Source organism: Schistocerca gregaria, chromosome 1, assembly GCF_023897955.1.
Source record: "Schistocerca gregaria isolate iqSchGreg1 chromosome 1, iqSchGreg1.2, whole genome shotgun sequence".
NCBI lineage: Eukaryota > Metazoa > Arthropoda > Insecta > Orthoptera > Acrididae > Schistocerca > Schistocerca gregaria.
The window spans coordinates 1,018,483,013-1,018,507,070 of NC_064920.1; the positions used below are offsets into that span (position 1 = coordinate 1,018,483,013).

General features: G+C 41.4%; 1 protein-coding gene across 2 annotated transcripts in view; it reads right to left on the minus strand.

The window, feature by feature from the left end:
* Positions 1–24,058, minus strand: part of LOC126278936 (somatostatin receptor type 2-like) — a 1,529,331-nt gene that overhangs the window by 1,286,706 nt on the left and 218,567 nt on the right. For both annotated transcript variants that reach the window (XM_049979230.1, XM_049979217.1), the window contains exon 2: positions 1,653–1,685. The gene's annotated coding sequence lies outside the window, so the exon portion shown is untranslated. The remainder of the gene's footprint in view (positions 1–1,652; positions 1,686–24,058) is intronic.

A 24,058-nucleotide genomic window follows, 5' to 3' on the forward strand; every position in this document is an offset into this window, starting at 1 on the left:
ACTGCTCGAAAACATCAAAACATACAAAGAAAGACACATATCAATGGAAAGAGCGTATCTCCAAGTTAATAGTCGTAATGCGCGCCATGGCGTAGTTGAACTAAGATGCAGTCGTCTCAGAGCTGGTAGACAAACCGTCCGTTCTGTGTTATCGCATTGAATCAGTTCGCATCTACAGATATACCTCTCCAGCTGTTGCCGTGCTTCCATATACAACATATGTCAGCGACTCCGATGAGTAACAGATGAAAAATCCGAGAAACGGTTGAGATTTCAATAGAGTAGACGGCTATAGGCTTCCAGCTTGGTGGATTTCAGTCATCAAGGAAGTAAATACGCACCCGGTGTGCTCGAAGAATAGAAGGAACATTCAGGAAGCCAACTCCGAGGCACGACAGTAATATTTTGATAGACATTTCCGTTCTGTTTCTTGCTCTGTTTCACTTCTATCCAATGGCGATGGTCCACCAGTGGTATCCAGAGGAATCATATCCAACGGTCCAACTTCTTAAGAATAAGCGCGGGGGAACGCCCCATTTATCAGTGAAGGCAGCACTAGTCTTTGACAGCGTTCAGCTAACCTTGAACAGCACGAGATCCTGAAGAAGATCCCAGCAGAGGAGGCTGATAAACGGAGAGTTTCCCCGTGCTTACCCTGAAGAAATGTTACCGTTGGATATGATTCCTCTGGATACCACTGGCGGACCATCGCCATAGGATAGAAGTGAAACAGAGCAAGATAGGGAACGGATATGTCTATCAAAATATCATTTCACGGAGGTGGCTACCTGAACGTTACCTCTATTCCTCGCTCACACCATCGTATAGCAGTCTACTCTATTGTAATCTTAATCATTTCTCGGACTTTTGTTCTGTTATGTTGAAATCAATGAATTAGAAATATTAATAGCTGCGAACAGCGAACCTTGAGGGCTATACATTCCAATGTTAATGAACATTACATCGTTGTTTAGACTCACACACTGCGGTGTATGTAGATGCACCACTCGTTCGGTGGCAAGTGAAACTAAATTATATTTTCTGCATTTTCGTGTCTTACGCGTAGTGGTAATTCTGACAATATGAGCTATGGCTTCGTGTGGTTTTAGAACCGTTTTCATTAGTACGTGACACCTAGATCTGGAATCCTACTCTGCCATATTATGAACGCCAAGATACCTGCAGGGGGTTGACATGAGAGGTATTAATAGACGTAAGTAAAAATTTTTTTAACATTAAACGTATTTGTGAAGAACGACAAATGCCTTCCTTTTAGAATCACGTGCCGTCATATCTTGAATGCAAAGAGAACCTTGGTTGGTTAATTCTCATCTCATATGAGTGGGTCATTGCTGCCAATAGTTGAACTTTCCTTGAATCGTATAAAGTAGCCATAATACGGTAGACATGGGGTGTTACACATTAAAAAACACTTAACTTCTCCGAAGTAATATGGCTACTTGATTATTTCCGATAAGTATACTATGATCCTAAAGCAATACCCTGCAGAAGCTTATTTTTTCAGTTTTTCAGTTCCACGTCATTGTCAGAAACCACAAATCTTTTACGCAGGTGTGTCTTTATGACGCATATTCAAGAGCTAAACTCATTTATGAAATCTGGCAAATGTCTAACTATAAATATTAACTTACCAGTGCTGCAGCGAAGACGGCTCGTGTAGCAGCCTGAAACAGAAAACGTTCCACGTTATTATGTACAAAAATGGTTCAAATGGCTCTGAGCACTATGGGACTTAACTGCTGTGGTCATCAGTCCCCTAGAACTTAGAACTCCTTAAACCTAACTAACCTAAGGACCTCACACACATCCATTCCCGAGGCAGGATTCGAACCTGCGACCGTAGCAGTCACGCGGTTCCGGACTGAGCGCCTTAACCGCTAGACCACCGCGGCCGGCTATTACGTACAGTATCCTCAGTTACTCAACAATGCTTTATGAGACACGCTAGAAAAAAACTCACGATCCTCTTAATTATACACAGTGATGCAGAAATTTTCAGAGAAACACACACGTATGCATACTTGTGCATTTTGTGCAGCCAGAGAGAGCACCGCGCAGCGTGCGGAAGTGCTCTTGCACCAGTCGGCAGGTTTTATTCCGCAACTAAAACGCAATAAAACTATTCAAAAAAAATAAAATGTCACTGTGTCTCGCTATAAAACAGAAGTCGTCGGAAATTCAAACAGAGGGACGAGCCGGCGATAACTTTGGTTTATGCGAGAGGGAAGGACATAAATTTTACGAGTTGGAACGGAACTCTCTCAAGAGAGATTTAAACTGGGTGGTTGAGGTCCAAGGGTGCTTGGACCTTTCACATTCACGGCAAATGCGACAAATCCCACGGTATAATTTCGAATGCTGTGATCGGAGGATCATAAATTGGAAACGCTATGTGTGATACCCGTCAATATTTCTACAGTATTATACTGGCTCGAGTCTTGCGTGGAGGAAGACGTGCTGGGAAATGTAGGTCCTAACTTTATTAGACGTGTTCAGTAGTAGTGAGCGGGATGTCTGCGCCGAAATATTATTGATTAGCTGATTACCTGCCGTTGCAGGTTACTTATGTGGCCCAGTTATTCACTACATAGGAAAAGCAGTCATATCTTCCCATGGATTAAGAACAAACACAATTTAGTTAAACGTTAAAACATTAATCCAAGTGTATCGAAGTGTGCTTCACATGTCGTCTCGTATGCACACCAGGTGGAAGCGCTCGCAAGTCGAAACAGACATACACCTACACTATGTGATCGAAAGTACCCGGACATACCCAAAAACATACGTTTTCCATATTAAGTGCATTGTGCTGCCGCCTACTGCCAGGAACTCCATATCAGCGACCTCAGTAGCCATTAGACATCGTTAGAGAGCAGAATGGGGCGCTCCGCGGAACTCACGGATTTCAAACGTGATCAAGTGATTGGGTGTCGCTTGTGTCATACGGGAGATTTCCACTCTCCTAAACATCCCTAGGTCCACTGTTTCCGATGTGATAGTGAAGTGTAAACGTGAAGGGACATGTACAGCACAAAAGGGTACCTACTGACCTCGTCTGTTGACTTACAGAGACCGCCGACAGCTGAAAAGGGTCGGAATGTGTAATAGGCAGACATATATCCAAACCATCACATAGGAATACAAAACTGCATCAGTATCCACTGAAACTACTATGACAGTTTGGCGGGAGGTGTTTTCACTGCCGAGCGGCTGCTCATAAGCCATACGACAAATGTTCACATGTGTATGAAATCTTATGGGACTTAACTGCTAAGGTCATCAGTCCCTAAGCTGACACACTACTTAACCTAAATTATCCTAAGGACAAAGACATACCCATGCCCGAGGGAGGACTCGAACCTCCGCCGGGACCAGCCGCACAGTCCATGACTGCAGCGCCTTCAGAACGCTCAGCTACTCCCACGCGGCAAGCCATACGACACCCCGGTAAATATCAAACGACGCTTCGCTTGATGTAAGGAGCGTAAACATTGGACGATTGAACAGTGGAGATACGTTTTGTTGAGTGACGAATCACAGTACACAATGTGGCGATCCGATGGCAGAGTGTGGATATGGCGAATGCCCGGTGAACGTCATCTGCCGGAGTGTATAATGCCAACAACAAAATTCGAAGGCGGTGGTGTTACGGTGTGGTCGTGTTTTTCATGGAAGGGGCTTGCACCACTTGTTGTTTTGCGTAGCACTATCCTAGTACAGGCATACATTGTTTCAAGCACCTTCTTGCTTCCCACTGTTGAAGAGCATCTCGGGGATGTCGATTGCATCTTTGAACACGATCGAGCACCTGTTCAAAATGCACAGCCTGTGGCCGAGTGGTTACACGACAATAACATCTCTGTAATGGAACGGCCTGCACAGAGTTGTGACCTGAATCCTATAGAACACGTTTGGGATGTTTTGGGATGCCGACTTTATGATAGGCCTCTCCGACCGATATCCGACTCCGTGAAGAATGGGCTGTTATTACCCAAGAAACCTTCCAGCACCTAATTGAACGTATGCTTGGGAGACTGGAAGCTGTAATCAAGGTTAATGGTGGGCGAATACCATATTGAATTCCAGCACTAAAGATGGAGGGCACCACGAACTTGTAACTCACTTTCAGCCGGGTGTCCGGATACTTTTGATCACTTAGTTTATTCTCGAACGACGAGACTATCAGCAATCAAATGACGTGTCAGAAAGAGCTATTGCTGTCTAAGGTATTATTCATTCTGCACTTACACGACGCGATGAGATAGTGGAAAGCAATATCTCCAGTAAGAACTGGGATGCAACAAGATACTTCCTTACAATGACAAGGCTGCAATAAAGAAAGCAGCTCATTTGCCGTATAACGAAGGAGAAGAAACAATCGTGAAATCTCAGTAGTCAAGTCATGGCATTCTAGAAAAGAAACTGTACGATCACACACCTTGTCACATCTCTGCTGTACGGCACGATAGTCAGCAAGCCGCTTGTATACTCCAAGCGCCCCATAGTTACGTTTACATGAAGCTGCGGTCTCCGTACTTCCATCTCAACCGAGAACCATACAAGCGCTAAGGTGTGGAACACCCGCAATGTTTCATTCCAATTGGTAACTCATCTGAAATTATTCCCAGCGTTCCAGAAGTAAGCTCACACATAACGTCTTGGCGTCTTCGACGCTCAGGAATAGTTGTGCTACATACACCTTACCGTTGCGGTAACTGTCTGATGGTACTAAGTGATGTGCGTAGCAAGAGTGGTTCAAATTGTTCCATATCTTCCAGAGATGAAACTCAGAAATGACACACACTCATAGAGATACACTCACTTTCTCTCTCTCTCTCTCTCTCTCTCTCTCTCTCTCTCACTCAGACAGACACACAAACACACACACACACACACACACACACACACACACAACACACAGCCATTTTTATAGACGACCCACTATTTCGTGGACCCCTTCGACGTGGTAGCTATCGTTTGTAATATAATGAATACGTAGGGAAATACGTTGTGTAGAGGAGTAGATGTAATCTTACCGCAATACACTGATTCTTTAAGGCCAGGAACTCGAATCTATAACAAAAAACTTCAAATGTTGTTATCTTTACAAATTAGCTATATTTAATGTTAAGCATACAAATCCTTAATGTCTGAATACACAAAAACCAAAATACATTGGTTTCATGATTTTCGAATTTCCCGCCCATAAGCGAATCAAAATGTCAGACCTAAATCCGGTAAACCAAAAAAGTGATAACCCTTTGATGAGTTTCTGTAAGAAATTTTTGGCAAATAATTCAAAACAGTTACAGCTAAAGCGCATGGTCGGTGCATGAAACTTCCAAATTTCTAATAACTTTCTCATAATGTGCACTACAGTCATAATATATTTCTTTAAAGTCAGTACTGCCATTGTACTTGTTTATTTACAGTGTTATGTTTACGCTTACGCAATCATGATTTCGGCACTTTGAAGCCGAAATCATGATTGTGTAGGCGTACATGTAACACTGTAAATAAACAACAGTCTAATGGCGGTACTGACTTTAAAAGTTCCAAACAACTCTCACTCTCTGCACGCAGAATGGTGGTAATGTAATTTAATTTTGTACTGGGATACATTTTCTCTACAGGCCATGGTTTTCGAGTTATTCAAGAAAAACTTAGAAAAATTACTTTCAAACGCACTGGTAAGGATTTCTAGTATGCTATTCATTGCACTGTCCTACCACTGTCCAAAAATTTGAGACTAAACGCATTGTTTTCCATGTTCTATCTTGTTTTGGTTTTCCTCGGCTGTAATATTATGCCTCAGCTTAGTCGACTATTTCCCCAACATTATTGATTTAAGGTTTCTCGTAATGGCATTGGAGGAAAGAAGATTTTTAAAAGCTTTCAAAAAATTTCATTACGCTATAGCCCATATTTTCGTGGCGAGGGGACAGAAGCTGTACTCATATTTTGCAACAGTTCTAATATATCGTTTTCTTTTCAGTCTCACCCCCACCCTCCCCTCCCGAAAAGAACTGAGAAATAAACAATGTATTAGAAGCGCTTTAAATTACATTTAAAATTCGATATCAATCCCTACAGGCACAGTAGTTGCTTAATAAAAAGGCCAGACAAACAACACGATTTAATTTTTAACTCTATGCAGTTAAAATTCACAACACTATGAGGTCATATTTACACAAATAGCAAATCTACAATTTGTGGGTGCACGAACAAGCCGGTGGTTTAATAATAGGGCACAAAATGAAGACCAAAGAAGTCGACTGTGGGAAATAATTCATGTAGTCACAAATTTTTGTACAGTGGTACGAGGGAGTGCTATAAACAGCATATTAAAAATTCTCGTCGGTAGGGGTGAGCGTGAGGGTGGAGGTGCATTGGAAGGCGACTGCTGAAAGTTTTTCTTGACTAACATGAAAAACGAGGCCTCTAGCTAAAACGTATGTCAGTACAAAATTGAACTACATAAATACATTAGAATAAAGGTCTTACTCTTTTTATCCGAGGCTAATAATCTGTTTGCAGATAACGAGAGATTATTGAAATATCGCGCATGGCGCATGCGCTTGTTGGTTAAACAAGTATTTGCGCCGCCTCCCGGTTGCTGCAGTTTTAATGGACAGCAGTGGATTGATTATATGTCGAGTCAATATTGCAGTAAGAAAACGCTCAAAAATGTTGCAATACGAAAACTATTTAAAAAACTAATTACTTTTTATTCAACTCATGATTTTTATTTGAAACAGACTTCATATATTTCTTAGTATCAGTTGCACATTTTTAATTAGACGACATAGTTTGATCTCTCTGAATCATCTTAATATCAAATTAGTTGGTAACCAAGCTGTTTTCTCTGTGTCAGAGCCCCATATCAGGTTCTGACACATAAGACTAGTTGCTGACGCAACTACTGAGAACTGAAGATTATGCAGAGCGATCGAAACATACAATGTGATTAAAAATGTGCAGCTCACAGTGTAGAATAAAGAATAATTGTTTTAACATCAGTACAACCGCCGATTCTCTTGGGACGATTTCGTCGGATATAGTTAGTGTTGCGGCCACATGTAGTAAGCCTTGCTATCGCAGTGGAGTATGGCAAAGCAGAGGCACGCCGGCGGCCGAGGCGTTGTGAAGTAAGCACGCACAGATAGCCTTGCTGACAGCAGCAGTCTACCAACACACTGACGCAAGGGCGCACACAGACTGAGTGCCGAGCGCAGCCTGGAGAGTGCTGAGTAAGGGAAGGTGAGGCAAGCACGCTAAGTTACGCTGCAATATACTGTGGGCGTAATAACAAAAAGCTACCACCGAGGGTAAAAAACGTCCTCCTGCCAGATATAAGTAGTGGAGCGCAGGCAGCAACAGACAGAAGCCATTAGGAAGCAGTTTGGATATGAGGACAAACGAGGTCCGTGTCCGAATGTTCAATCTTCGTAGGTGACGATTGCGGAAGTCTGTTCCAGCTTGCAGGAGTCATCCGTTCGCCGCCAGATGTCAACTTCAGTTCTGGAGGTAGGCCCGAGTTCGGTCGACACCATGGCTGACTAACTACAGCGAGAACTTCCAGCAGGACCAGCCGCAGCGCGGTCTTGGTCACAAGCACCGCTGGGGAATGACGCCTAGACTTCACGGCAACCCGGCCCCATGGTGTGTGGTCCGTCCATGACGGGACCTCGCGGAAATCGCGACTGACGGCTTCTCAGCCGCGGGTGCAGCAGGCGTCGGCAGCTGGCCTCACAGCGACGCGGCTCTGTGGGCGTGCCATACTGAGGCGCCGGGCGGCGACGACTTCATCTCGACCACAGGGCATCCTGGCTTCTGCGGAGCACCGGTGGCTTGAGGCTCCCGAGTGTGATCAGCGGCGTGCGTTGCACGCATTGTCGGAGAATCTACACAGCAGCAGCCCGGCGGAGGGATCTGCAGGGTTGGAAAGCGACGGACGACGAGGGAGAAATTGTTAAGAAAGTTCAATAAATAATTGTAAAACTCCACGCCGTCTCAGTCTTTGATGCAGCCACAGTGTCTGCTGCTAACAAGTGGTGCAGAAGGCGTAACATTACATATGTTACTCGCATTCTCGCCCAGCGGAATCTTCCAGTTGGCCATATAATCCTGTATGATTTTTTCGGTAGGCTGTGACTGAAAAACTATCAGAATGATAGCTCCATTGGCAAAAGATTCCGGCCTAACCTGTCATTCGGATCTTCGGGTGGGGACTGCGAAGGGGGAACAAAATACTGAATAACCAACAAAAGAATAACTTTCTAGGAGACGGGGCGCGGGATTTCAGGAGAATAAACATGGTATGGTAGCTAGAAAATTCAAAGGCGAAATGTTAGGCTCAATATAGATACAATGGGGGTCAGAAGTGAAATGGGAAGAAGACACGGATCTCTGGTCAGGTGAGTATATAGTAATATGAACAGCAGTAGAAAATAGTATAAATGGAGTAGGTCTCGATATGAATAAGAAAGGACACATAGTGAGTTACTGTGAACAGTTCATTGAGAGAGTTGTTCTTATCAGAATCGACAGCAAACCAACACCGACAACAGTAATTCAAGTATATATGCTGACGTCGCAAGCTGAAGATGAAGAGATAGAGAAAGTATATGGGGATATTGAATGGGTAATTCAGTGCGTAAAGGGAGATGAAAGGTAATAGTTCTGGGGGACCGGAATTATTATAAGGGAAGGAGTAGAAGAAAGGGTTGCGGGTGAATATGGGTTAAGCAACAGGAATAACAGAGAAGATAGACTACTTGAGTTCTGCAATAAATTTCAGCTAGAAATAGAGAATACTCTGTTCAAGAAACATAAGAGGAGGAGGTGTACTTGGAAAAGGCCGAGAGATACGGAAAGACTTCAGTTAGATTACATTATAGTCAGACAGAGACTCCGGAATCAAATACTAGATTGTAAGGCGTGCCGAGGAGCAAATATAGACTCACACCACAGTTTATTAATGATGATGAACAGGCCAAAGTTTGTCTAGTCAGGAAGAATATATGCGCAAAGAGGTGGGATTCAGATCTACACACTTGAAGTTCTCTATAACTATAGATACTGACGTAAAAAATATTTTCAGTAGCAGTTCAATTGAAGAGGAATGGGGATCTCTGAAGACGGCAGTCACAGCAGTTGGAAAGAACAGCATTGGTACAAAGTGGGTAGCTGCGAAGAAACCATAGGTAACAGAAGAAATACTTCAGCTGGTCGATGAAAGAAGTAAGCACAAAAATGTTTAGGGTAATTCAGAAAAACAGCCATAAAATCCACTTGAGAATAAAATAAATCGGATGTATGGGGAAGCTAAGGGGCAATAGCTAGATGAAAAATGTGAAAATATCGCGAAAGAAATGACCGTGGCAAGGGATGTCTCAGCATATAGAAAAGTCAAAACAAACTGCGATGAAATTAAAAGCAAGCGTGGTAACGTTAATACTGCAATAGGAACACAACTGCTAAATGTAGATGAGATGGCTCATAGGTGGAAAAATTACACTGAAGCTTCCATAAGGCGAACGACTTGTTTGATGACGTGGTAGATGAAACAGAAGTAAATAGAAGAGGTAGGGGCCCCAGTATTAGAATCAAAATGTAGAAGAGCTTTGGGACTTAATAGCAAATATGGTAGAAGGAACAGATTACATTTCATCACAATTTAAAAATCGTTGAGGGAAAGCGCCAACAAAACTACAGTCGACATTGGTGTGAAGAATGTCTCAATATGGCAATGTACAATCTACTTTCGGAAAAAATATCATCCACAAAATTCAGACAATTGCAAGATCCGACAAGGACGAGAATTACCGCACAAGCAGCTTAACACCTCATGCACGGAAGTTGCTGAAAGGAATAATATACAGAAGAGTGGGAAAGACAATTGAGGATTAGTTAGATAAGGATGAGTTGGCTTTAGGAAAGATAGAGGCACGCGAAAGGCCGCTCTAACCTTGTAGCTGATAATGGAAGCAAGACCAAAGAAAATTCAAGACACGTTCATACTATTTATCGACGTGGCAAAAGCGTTCAACAATGTAAAATGGCGCGAGATAGGCGAAATTCTGAGAAAAAATTAGAGTAAGCTGCATAGTCCAGTCAAATAGTAGAACAGTTTATTTTTTCAACTCGTTCATATGGTTGGAAAGATTAGAAAACCGAGTTTTGCCAACAACATGTCGCTTGGAAAAACTTTCTGCAGTCAAAACACTTCGAAAATTTCGGACTTTTTTCAGTTTTTTCAAAATATCTCAGTTTTATTTGCTCCTTTCGCTCTTATTTCTTTTTTAAACAGCACAAAATTTTCTATCGATTATTTTCTTGACATTTTTTTCTACTCCCTATATCTAAGGCGCTACAGCGCTTCTAAATATATCATTTTTTCTAATTTTGAGCATAGTGGCAAGATACCTTATTTTTGAACACTATTTTTTCATTTTCTGTTTGTGTAGTATAAATACATTATACATCATGTTATAAGTTGAAATTTACCACCTCACTTTCAGGTATTCAATTTCTCTGTATGCAACATGAGGATTGCTGGGCACCCAACTATTGTGATTCTTACATCACTACCTGACGTTCACTATGGGCTATCTCAGCCCTGGTATTTGTAAAACTATAAATATAAAAATACATCATTAAGAGACATAAACACACACACACACACACACACACACACACACACACACACACATACACACACACATACACCACGCACACAAAGTAAATTGTCTCAGGAAACTGAACTATTATTAGCTGCAATAGGCAACCTAATTAGGTAGGTAATTATTCTTGTGTATGAAAGCCACACAGTTGACATTAAAAATAAGTTGCTTTATTACAATTAAAATGCATTGTCAGTTACTAAAATATTTTGACAGTTCTGGGTATGTAATACTTGTAATATCGCACTTAAGCGCACTTGCGACAGATATGATCATCACTTCCAACGTTTTCATGGGCCAGGTTGCTCCGTGTCACCAGAAATACCTTGAGTTACGGATTCAGGGTCTGTACATAGAGATGGATCCCAGATTGACCTCTTCTTTAAACAGCGAGTTAGCCTCAGCAAGTTCGTTGGTTTCGTCAGCGGTTTCCTCAATATCCTCCATAACATCTTGTTCACTGTCTTCATATAAAAATTTTGGCACGTTTGCACAGTTGACCCCAATACATTTCTTGCAAATTGAAGAACATTTCAAACCCACTTTTCTGCAGGAACTCGCTCCGCCACAGTTCAGCTTGCATGAGCATGAAACAATGTGAAGAAGTGCTTCAGGTGCTGGTTGTTGGCTCATTATATCGGGTATTGGACCGTGGTCACTGTGATTCCAGCCCCACTTCTCAGGAGGTTCCCAGTTTCCCATCCAAATTTGGACTTGTTGGTAAGTCCGCAACGAATGATGTTGTGCAGCATCTTGTGTAGGTGGCAACCGTGCAAGATTCAATTTGCTTTTTGTGGCAGACTTGGCGAATAGCTGGTACCGCAAATGGTCTAGTGTGTGGGAACTGCTGACGCCTCCACTATACAATGCGATACTAACCTGTTCTCCTGTAGTTATTATTTCTTCACGGGTAGCATGTGGTTTATTGAATGTGCAAAGCGCTGAGGTTAGGTGTTCATTTTTCGCAACAATATTGTAGCACAATTTTTCCTTGAGAAAAAAAGCAGATGTTGTATCACATGCGCTAAAGGCGTGAGTGAACAAAATATATTCACTGTCAAACATGTAAGATGCAGTGGAAAACCACTTGTCTTCTGCATTTCCTCTTCCTGGCTTTAAGAAAAATAAGTTTTCAATGCCTTGCCCCAACCCAGTCATGAGCACCAGCAGGTCAACATCTTCTCCTACAATGACAACACCTCCAAAATCTTTGGTTCTTGAAATGGCAGATGTTACAATTATAACGTCAGCATCTTATTGTGCCTGGTGCACTTCAATGCTACACTCCAGAAATTCCATTTTAAGAAGTGTGATCAAACGCATCTTGTTTCGTTCGTTGTACAAGAACTTGTCCTGAAGGACTTGGTTCACCATCTCTCGTTCAACCACAACGTCAACCGAATAATGTTGTTCGGACCTACGAATCCTCTCGGAACTCTTTGTGCTACATTTGTCTCCCTCACATGGATATCCGTCAAATACAATAGCACATTGAGATCCAAAATGATGTTGCAGGTAAGAAACATAGCTTTGGGCTATTGAATTGAAGCAAACATTTCAAGTCCAAGTCACTTTGTGGATAAGGTACACTCCATCAATGACAAAAAATTTACTCGGTCCACTTGACTACACCTTTCCACTGGAACGAAGGCATTGTAGAATGAAGACTTTGTTCCTTTTCGCATGCCTTTTTCTTAGAATAGGGACAATGGGTAAGGAGCAAGTTCATATTTCAGAAAGGATTTTAACTCTTCTTCACTTCGTTTCATTAAACAAATCTTTTGGAAAAGATTTAAAGGATCAACAGGACTGATTTTAATGCTCCCAGATTTTACAGAATTGAACGCAGAAAGCAGAGTCACAACTTTATCTTTTCAACGGAACTTTACAGCGTGGAAATTGTCACCAACTATTCTTTGCTCGAAATTTGAAAAATTGGTATTTTTTGACGCGCTGTAGCGCCTTAGATACTGGGAGTAGAATTAATGGTAAGAATCAAATGTGTAGAGAATTTTGTGCTCTTTAAGAAAGAAAATAGACATCAAAGCGATAGGAGCTAATGAAACTGAGATATTTTGAAAGAACTGAAAAAGTCCGAAATTTTCCAATTTTTTTGACTGCAGAAAGTTTTCCCAAGAGAAAGTTTGTTGGCAAAACTTGGTTTTCTAACCTTTCCAACAATATGAGCGAGTTAAAAAAATGAAATCTTCTACCCCATCATTTGTAAGGTACAGGCTTTTTTTCTGACAGTTTCACTGGACTAGCAGGGAAAGGCGGGTAATATACAATATGTACAAGAGCCACGAAGGAACAATAAGAGTGGAATACCAAGAACGAAGTGCTCCAATTAAAAGGCGTTTAAGGGATGTACTCTTTCGCCCCTACTGTTCGAACTATACATGGAAGAAATAATGACGCACATAAAACAAAGGTTTAAGAGTGCAATTAAAATTCAAGATGAAAGAATATCAAACATATGATTTTCTGGTGACATCGCTGTCTTCATTTAAAGTGAAGAAGAATCACAGAGGCTGCTGAACGGAATGAACAGTCTAATGAGTACAGGATATCGATTGAGAGCAAACCGTAAAGAGAGAAAAATAATGAGGCGTAGCAGAAACGAGAACTACTGGAAGCTTCGAAATTGTTGATCACCAAGTAGACGACGATAAGGAATTGTTTTACCTTGGAAGCAAAATAATTCATGGTTTCCGGAGCAAGAAGGACGTAAAAAGCATTCTAGTGTTGCGAAAAGGTCGTTCTTGGCCAAGAGAAGTCTGCTTGTATCAAATCTAAGCCTTAATTTGAGGAAGAAATTTCAGAAAATGTCCGTTTGGAGCACAGCATTGAACGGTAGTGAAACATGAACTATGGGGAAAAGAAAAGAATCGAAGCATTTGAGATGTGGTGCCACAGGCGAATCTTCAATAGTAGGTGGACTGATAAAGTAAGGAATGACGAGGTTTTCTGGAGAATCATCGAGGAAATGAACATACGGAAAACACTGATAAGAAAAGGAGACGGGTTGGTAGGAAATTGTTTAAGACACCACGCAGTAATTTCTCTGTAACCAGAGAGAGCTGTAGAGGGTAAAACCTGAAGAGCGAGCCATAGATTGGAATACATCCAGCAAATAACTGAGGACTTACGTTTCAAGTGCTACCTTCAGATGAAGAGGTAGACCAAGGAAAGGAATTTGTTGCGGACCGCATAAAACCAGAAAAAACTGAAACAATTAAAATTTGTCCTAGACAACTTGAAACGGGACCAATGTCTTTGCCTTGTAATAGTGGCCGATGCGCATTGACCATTTTTCGTCCAAAGCGCTGGGCGAGTTCATTCATTTCTTCGGTCTGGGTGGCCAAAATCTTTGCTACCTTTCGGCCGGTCGGTGAAGCTCCTTCTCAAACCATTCTGCAGAAAATAATCGGTAAAAAAATCATTTTTCGTTACTTTTAGCTTTTATGTCAGTTTCATGACGATGTTGTCATTTAGTTAATGGTCATAGTTACTGTGACATTAAATCAAAGTAACACATTACTCGTAGGTCGAAAAGTTTACAATGAAAATTAGGGGTCGCATGATTTTGCGTTTGGTACAAATTACGTACTTTGTTAGTGCATATGAAATTTAGTTAACGTATCGAATTTTTGGGTGGAGTCTCCATCTGTCACCAATTGCGAGAAAATATTCGTTTGATATCGCTCCTCGCCAGCGATAAAGCCGGAGTTAAACATCCACAAGATTAATCATATTTCATAAACGGTTTAAGAGATATAAAAAAGATTTTAGCAAATGATAGCACATGAAGAGGGGAGGATTTTGGTATAAGATTATTATGCAAAAATTCCTTACGTACTGTGTTATACCACCAACTAAGACTTTTTCAATGAAATAATATAATTTTAAGAGGCCGACGATAACTGGTGAAACGAGAAATACTATGGGTTTTGGAACGACATTACATGCTTACACTGTACCGAGGGTATGCTTTTTCGTAAGGTACAGGCCTTACTTTTCTTCAGTTCCTCACTTAATAAACTGTTTCAGAATTCTTTTGTAATTGCGTCTGTGCATGCTAGTACAGTAACACTGTGTAAACTCTGCTGTGCTTTGGCAAAAGATGCAAATTTTAATATGGCAGCAAGAGACATGTGTAGGTTTCATTTAAAATTCGGCACTCATGACCCTTCTCTAAAACTGACAAATTGTTAACAAGTCAAGCGGAAATAAATCGCTGCATGTTGAGCGGAATTCTTCTCAGATACTAATCAAAGCAGAGTCAGGGGATGCTTTTTAATGGTCACTGTGCCTGAACCATAAAATTACTACTGGTTCACCGAAAGCTATTAATCTCAATCAATACACAAAATGTAAAGTGGAAGTAGTTGCCAAGAAATAACTGATGAAATTACACACAATTTTCAGTAACACTCTTTATTCAAATTTGGTGCAACACTTTATGATATTTAAAAAAAGGAATCATTTAACAAATAAGTCACAATTTACGGTAGGAAAGGACTTTTAAATTATTAAAGTATTATAAAAAATTTCACGCCAGGTAAAGGCAAGTACAGGCTAGCAATTTAACATATACAACGCGACGATGTATAATATTTCGAGTTCAGCTAAATTACAGGTGAATTTCGCTCCATTCATTAAATGGAGAAATCTAACTTGTCTGCAGCAAATAAAGACAATCCTGTTTAAAAAAGTTCTCAAAATAGAAAAACCAAAACGCATGAGTCATTCACACGGGTAGACACTCACAGTTAATAACATTAACATTTCCAAAATATATAAAAAAAATTTTTTTTTTAAATTTCTCCAGTTAACTTACGGCCAACACACACGCTCGCCAGGTAGGATGTGCGAGATTTTATAACATTCTCTTTTCAAGGCAATAATTTCTACCCATAATGAAATGGCAAACTTTTGCATGGCAAGAAAATACACTAATAACTAACTACCTATATAAAACACATAAGCACGTTGAGTAAAAGACTTAACAGGTATTGAATTGGAACAACACACACCAGTTTTTGCTGACTAGAAACGCTATAAAAAATCCACTACGGTATACTTTAACAACCTTGCTTGATTATAGCCAAATATACACAAACACAAATTTACGTAAGTTACAGCTTCCAGATGAGCAGGAATTCGTTATGCAACTGACTAGTTCTTACCACGAGGCAAAAGGAATTTTTCTTCTTTCCTAGAGTACCTTTTACACTTGAGTCTAGTAATACTACTTATGGCAGGCGAGAGAATGGATGAGGTCTTAGTGCCTTGCGTTTTAAACAGTACAGTGATTGGTGCCTTAGACTTTCAAGGACATGGCAGAGGATATCAGTCGAATAAACCCGTAGGTAAGCTGGGAGGGGAAAGAAGCAATCCGAACCACAGATTTACTCTGACTCCCCACCTTTCGTCCTCAAAAGGGGACAAACAGAGCACCCTTTCTAATATTACCACCTTCCTGCGGGTGGGCAGACGTGAATGAATCGCTGGAAACCCCCAAAAATACGCTTGGTATAATTAACAAGAATAAATAAATTGAATTCGATTAAACTTCATAAAATATGTTAACAATCAATACTCAACTTCTGGTGCGTTACGACTCCCAGGACTGAACCAACACAGCACCGCCAAATGCTCTGCCGAGCCGCCAGCTGCCAGCCGTTTCAACGGACGCAGGAAGGCGCGCCGATTTTCAGAAGCTCCTCGCCGGTCGACAGCACACGGTCGAACTGCAGATTAGGCCCCTTGCGGACCGACGCTCAGGAAGATTCCTTTCACGACGAGCAGTTAACGCCCCATACCACGGTGCCGCTGCTCGCGTCACTTACGCTGATGCCGCGGTCCGCGTGCTGTCCCTCTAGCACCGGCAGAGAAATCGCTTCTTGATCTACGACTGCCACTATCCCCGAGCCCATACAGCCACGCCTTAAACCCACGCGAAAAGCCCACTTTTCCCCTTTCCCGCTAGAGGGAGACACTGAAGCCTTCAATTACGAGAAAGGCGCCACACCCAGAAAACGGAGGGCGACTGCTTCACTCTACGCGCTGCGGCGCTCCTTTCAAAGCTAACTTTACTACGACTCACTGGAGGCGCTCCACTTAAAATTTACAAAAACTTGAGGCTACGTTTCTGTCCAGTATGGCACTTCCCTTCCAGCCTGGGCATTCCCCCTACAGCGCCTGCCCATAACCCTCTCTACTACCGCAGATCCCGCACTTCTCCAGCCGACTGCGCACCCAGCAGCCATGATATACTGTGCGAACTCTAAGGAATTTGTCATCGTAAAGGGGCCGTGAATTCTATTGCCACAACTGAAGTCTACTTTGGTGAAATTTCTCGAGCAACCTTTTCGGAAAACCCGCATATCATTTGAACTAGGACCGATTATTTGAAATGTAAAGTGATTTTAGCCTTGTTTAACGTACAGTGCCGCACTTACTTTTGGTTGTAATGGTCCTTTACCAGTTACCAGTGTTAACCTGACTTTCATAACGTTTTCTTTGCCGTAAATTAGGAATTTTAGTCCAGTTATGACTCTCTAGACGGATGTTTTATACTTCCTCGTCTGTTTATTCAGACTGATCCTTACACATGTTCTCTCGAAATATCTTTCGCTCTTCCGTCTGGGAAGGGGAATTTTTATGATGAATATTTAATTTACTTGTAAGGTTGAGATTTTAATTTGTTTTACAAGTTCTCTCGTAGAAACTTTTGAAAAGCAGCAGGCAACCGATTTTTTGAATTACGCCATCGCATTCGACGTCGGTGGCTTTCCTGGTTACGGGTAATTTTCAGTAACTGAATTATTTATTGATGTCTACTTCTGAGTTGAAAAAATCACTCGTAATACATTCACGCAGATTCATTACTTTAAATTCAGTGCCACATTTTTTTTTGTCATCAGTCTACTGACTGGTTAGATGCGGCCCGCCACGACTTCCTTTCCTGTGCTAACCTCTTCATCTCAGAGTAGCACTTGCAACCTACGTCCTCAATTATTTGCTTGACGTATTCCAATCTCTGTCTTCCTCTACAGTTTTTGCCCTCTACAGCTCCCTCTAGTACCATGGAAGTCATTCCCTCATGTCTTAGCAGATGTCCTATCATCCTGTCCCTTCTCCTTATCAGTGTTTTCCACATATTCCTTTCCTCTCCGATTCTGCGTAGAACCTCCTCATTCCGTACCTTGTCAGTCCACCTAATTTTCAACATTCGTCTATAGCACCACATCTCAAATGATTCGATTCTCTTCTGTTCCGGTTTTCCCACAGTCCGCATTACCACTTACTACGCGAAAATCTCTTGCTTTCTACTCTAATCGATTCTTAATAGCAAATGATATATTGACGACGAGATATAGTGACACTTCTTACACGGATGATGTGGGACCACAATATCGCACACATTTTAAATGCCTTCTCATTCATCGATTTGTTGTAGAATCATGGAACATATTTTGTGTACAGACATAATGACCTTTCTAGAATCTGAGAAGTTCATCTGCAGAAACGAGCACGGTTTTAGGAAATAGCGGTCACGCGAGACACAGCTGGCCCTCTTTGTGCATGATACACAACAGGCTCTAGATACCGGCTCCGAGGTTGATGCCATATTTCTCGACTTTCGAAAAGCGTTCGACTCAGTTCCGCACTGTCGCTTGCTACAAAAAGTGCGCGCTTACGGTCTATCCAATGACATATGAGGTTGGACACTAAGTTTTCTAACAGACAGGGAGCAGTATGTCGTCCTGAATGGGGTAACTTCAATAGAAACAAGAGTAACTTCAGGTGTGTCCCAGGGCAGCGTAATAGGTCCTCTGCTTTTTGCGATTTACAGAAACGATCTGGTTGATGGTATTGACACCGGCCTTAGACTGTTTACCGATGATGCTTTAGTCTACAGGAAAGTAGTATCACAGGAAAGTTGTGAACAAATCAATGAGGATTTGCAGAAAATAAATGCGTGGTGTAATGACCGGCAGTTATCTCTGAATATTACTAAGTGTAACCACCTGCGTATCACAAGGTAAAAATCCCCATTAATGTATGAGTACAAAATAAATGATCAGTCGTTGGAAGCGGTAACATCAGTCAAGTATCTGGGTGTGACTGTTCGAAATGATCTCAAATAGAATGATCAGATCACTCAAGTAACGGCTAAGGCGAACTCTAGATTGCGGTTTATTCGTGGAATCCTGAAGCGATGCAGTCCTTCAACAAAGGAAATAGCTTACAATACTTTAGATCGTCCAGTCTTCGAGAACTGTTCGTCTGTATGGGATCCTTACCACTTGGGTCTGATTCAGGTGATTGAGAATGTCCAAAGAAGAGCGGCAATATTCGTGACTGGTGCATTTAGCCATCGCGAGAGCGTTACAAATCTCATAGAAAGTTTGAACTGGGACACACTTGCAGACAGAAGACGCGCTAAACAGAATCGGCTGCTCACTAAATTCCGAAATCCAATCTTCGACGAGGGTGTAGAGCACATATTATTACTATCAACGTTCGAATTGTGTAATGTAATCATTCAAAGATAAGGGAAATAAGAGCTCGTGCTTAGGCGTTCAGACAGTCGTTTTTCCCTCGCGCGATCCGCGAGTGGAACAGAGGGGGGGATATGACTTTGGCCCGAATTGTGCCCTCCTCCACACACCGCTTGGTGGCTAGCGGAGTATACATGCAGATATAGATTAGCCTTTGAATGTGTTATTTTTATTACCCACACTGCAATTTCGACCTTAGATCATTTTAAAGTGATTACAGAATCTGTAAACATAGCGGCAGTCACTGTTAGAAAGGGAATAAATGTGATGTGAGCCTTTATGCTCTTGTCCGCCTTTGTCCCATATACCATCGGTACGTAACATATGGGATAATAATTCATTCGACTATCGTTGATTATACTGGTGTTGACTACTGTTGCGTTTACAGCACCTGTAAACAGTTGAAAAGTATGTAAGGTCGAAATTGTGATATAGTATATAAAGGGTACAGCACAAATATTAAAACACTTCTTCTGGAGTTTCTCTTTCCATATGTTATCTCAATGCACAGGAAAGTGAAAAAGGTGTCTGTCGGGCTCAAGTTCGCACGCAATATCTCCGAAAGAGTTACACCTTATAATTTTCCGATAAATTTCTGCAAACTGACAGTAGCAAACTCTTTCCTAGAAAAGAACAAAATTCCTTTCCCAATATTTTGACAACCCTCAGAATGTCTGCGATATCGACGTGTGTTCGAATGAAAATCATATGAAAATTCGGAATTATGTTCCAAAAATTCTAGTCCCGAATGTGTTGCACTAGTGTGTTGGAACTGCATACATATTCAACACATACAACTGTTCGGCTATGCTGATTATTAGAAACTTTTTTCATTACAGTAGTAGTTGCAACGTTGTTCCACTGTCCCGATCAGGTGGCAGGTTTCCAGGAACAGGACTATTTCTCATCGATATCTAAAGGCGTCCACTTTCTCTTTATTGTCTATCCAGACTGAAATGTTAACTTCATGTTACCTTCATTTATTCTTTTGCTCTCCTCTCGTTATGAAATTGTTCGGTGGGTCCCTCATGATGCCTTCACCTGCATCGTTATTCGCCGCAACAAAGCATTTTGTGGCTCGATAATGCAACGAAAAACAACGAAAGAGAGGCAGAAGCAATTTAAACGGCGGAGAACAACCCTATTCCAATGATAACTCGATTTTTGCAAAGTTATTGACTAGAATGTTATCCAGGCGAATGATTTAACTGATTGGTTGACACTTTTGAGTTGAGGAAACAGTTCGTTATGCTTTCACGCAGTTTTGTTAGTTTACTTTTAATGTTCTGTACACACTGCGACAACTTTTATTTTCAGCTGCTTGGCATCATTTGATAAAGGGTAATGACCAACTCTAGTCGCATTTGAGGTATAGAAAACAAAAGTTTTCGCGATCTATACTGTATTGAAAATTCTAATTAAAGTGCCAAATAAAGATTGATAACTGTATGTCGGACTTACACGCTTATTTAAAAAATGTTTAATAGTCAAGCAAATTCCAGTATCCGCTGTACGTTTGTTCGAGGACCTGTGAACGACTGAATCCTGATGTGAATTTGAAATATTATCGTAGCCACTGTCCTTATTACTGATAGAATAAAATTAACGGTGTAAGAACCGTAAAAATACGTATGGTATATTTAACGAAAATATGTAATTCATTCGTAGGTGTGGTTTTACGAGCAGGAAAATGCTCCTCCGAATTCCAACGAATTATTTTGTCGAATTAGTATAATATGTTTCCAACGTACTGTTTTTATTTTCGTGTGGCCTTCGCCTGAGTACCAGAAAAATGTTCGGTTTAATAATTATCTGATTTGGTTCTGAAATATCATAGAGAAATATTTACATTTATCTGGATTTATTAATTTGTTTCAGGTCTCTAATTAAATCTCTGTCTGTTGTATCTCGTTACTAATTATGTACTTCTAGGCTTGTTATGGAATGGATTGGGGACAGAGGAAGTGGAGCTGAGGGGTACTTTTCAACAGCATGAAATCCAGAAATCAAAGTATGAAATTATGAATTTATCAATGGCAGTCCGTTTCTCTATGCATTATGGTTATACATTCATGGAGTTGAAAGACAACATCATTCGACAAACACTTGGTCTTTAAGGCTGAACTTTTCTTAAGTGGCTCCATAAATAAATACTTGAATCAAATAAATTGGCATAACAAATGAGAACACATAAGTTATCATAGGCTGGCATTTGGAAATATGGAGCTGTGTTAGGAAAAAGGTGCGAAGTACTCAGTTCACTTGTGTATATCCACACGCAGGAAACCAAAAACAGTTACTTCGCAATCTCGTGTTATTTCAATGACTTGAGACCAATTGATAGCGTTAGTAATGTGCAACTAGCCGGAGGAGGTGTTTCTACAATCAGCACCGAAGTGGACACAAAAACCCTTAAATCAACAACCAAAAGGAATTTGGTCTGTCGTCAGGTAATTAATTTGCTCGCTATAATGCACCAGATAAAACGATCGGATGTAGCAGCAAAACTCACACATGGGGAGGGAGGCGGGAGCGGGGGGGGGGGGGGGGCGGCGAACGGAAGATCGGGGGGGGGGGGGGGGTGGCGGGCGAAAAATGACACTCTCACAAGTAAATACAGAAACTATAAACAAGTAAAAATCCAACACACATGTAGGTATTCAATCATTTCAGCACTTTGTGATCTACAGTTATGAAATACAGTTTATCTCTAATAGCACGTCAGGGAGCACAAGATAGACTCACGACCAGAAGATTCAGAAATGGAAATGTAGTAGAAATTCCGATAACGTAAAGGTATTTGTTTGACTCTAGCGATCAACATAGGAGCGCAAAGTGAATTAATGATGAGGTGATAATCTGCTGAACACAAAAAAAAACCTGCCAAGATATGCGAAAACTACGGTTCACAAATCAACACTCAAGTTTTCAGAAGATGGGATGATATAATCAACTAAAGCATTATGGATTCATCGGCATTCTATTGCAAACCTAACACGTCGTGTAGAGCTTATATCAGAACAAAACCATTCCAAGTTCCCACAACTATATGACTTTAAGCAAAAATATGCCAAATAAAACTGAAAATGAGATCGAAAAGCGCCTTCTCAAACGTCACAACAGGAAGAGGGTAAATTAACGACTAACACCAATATCTTTGTCCATCTACCAGTGGAGTGCTAATAGAAGCAGCCTGTACCTACAATCCCAGTGACAGAACGCCGGAAAGCGCGCTAGTTCGTACCACCCACCCTTTCATAAGTGGTAGGAGAAGTTACTGTTAGTCCAGGCACGAAATACCAACCGCCTTCGTTAGTTGTACGGACCTCACTCTAGCACTGCCCCTGATCAACAAACTTCCTTGATTCTTCGCTTCTCTGCGACCAGGTTAAGTTGGCAATGTAGACTCTACGAACTCTGGTTACACTGGAGGCACCTCTGACGTGCAAGTGTTTCCTCTCTTTCTCTCACTCTGTAACACACACACCTTTTTCTGGTTTTTCTGGAAGAATAAATATATAGTCCGCGAGAAAAATGTATACTCTCTTTGTCAGGCTCTATCGAGATATCGATATTGTCGTTCGTTTTGAGTTACGAGTGTGTTGTAATATGGTTTTTGGCTCAACAGATATTAGAACTTTCATCTAGATATTGAGAAAACAAAATTACATTCGAGCAACGAAAATGTATTGTGAAGTGGTTTGTCAAACTCGATATTGCCGTTGACGTGCAGCGCCAGTGGAGGCGGAAGTTTGAAAGAGAACCTCCAATCACCGTATCATTGACAAGTTGGAATTGCATGGAACGATTTGTGATATTCACAAGGGAAGATCAGGAAGACAGCGTACAGTTACAAGTCTTGCTTCGTCAGCTCTCGTGTTGGAAACGTTTGTTAATCCTCCACAAAAGTCGGCTACGCAATGTGGACGTGAAGTGGGGGTTAGCAGTACAAATGTACGAAGAATTCTGAAATCTGCAAAGTGGAAAGTTTACATTCCACGATTACTACACGCGATTAATGAGGACGATCCTGATCGCCGAATGCAATTTTGCGAATGGTTTCAGGAAATGGTAACTGATTACGAACAGTTTGTGACGCAGGTACTGTGGAATGACGAGGAACAATTTAAAGTTCATAGAACCGTGAATCACCATAACAGTGTGTACTGGACACCGGAAATTCTGCGTTTTTATGTGGTTAAAGTGGTCAATCTACCAGGGGTACATACGTTGTGTGGACCATCACCTTGGGGCTTAGTAGGACCCTTTTCCTTTGATGCTACTGTCAATGCAGAGGTTTACCCAGAAATGTTACGCACATCATGGAGCTGATGAAGAGGTCTTCTGCCAACAGGCCGGCGCGCCAAAACAATAAGACATAGCCGTACGAGCATTCCCGGATTACCATTTTCCAGGGTATTGGATTGGACGAAGAGGGCCCATTGAGTTCCCTCCACGGTCAGCAGATCTAATACCTATGGACTTTTACTTGTGGGGAACTATGAAAGATAACGTCTATCGACGTAAACCACGCACGCTGGAGGAACGTCGCTAGGAGATTACAGCGAAATGTGCAGCGATCTCCACTGGAACATAGACTCACGTAGTGGCGGCGACCGCTCGTCGTTCTGTTACGTTTATAGCCGTCAACGGTGAACATTTCGAACATTTAAAGTAACCATATGCTAAATCGAAGGTTGTACAACATGTGAGATCAATTATTAAATGTAAAATAAACATATAAATAGTACTTGTCGTTTCATAAAGTGTGTATACATTTTC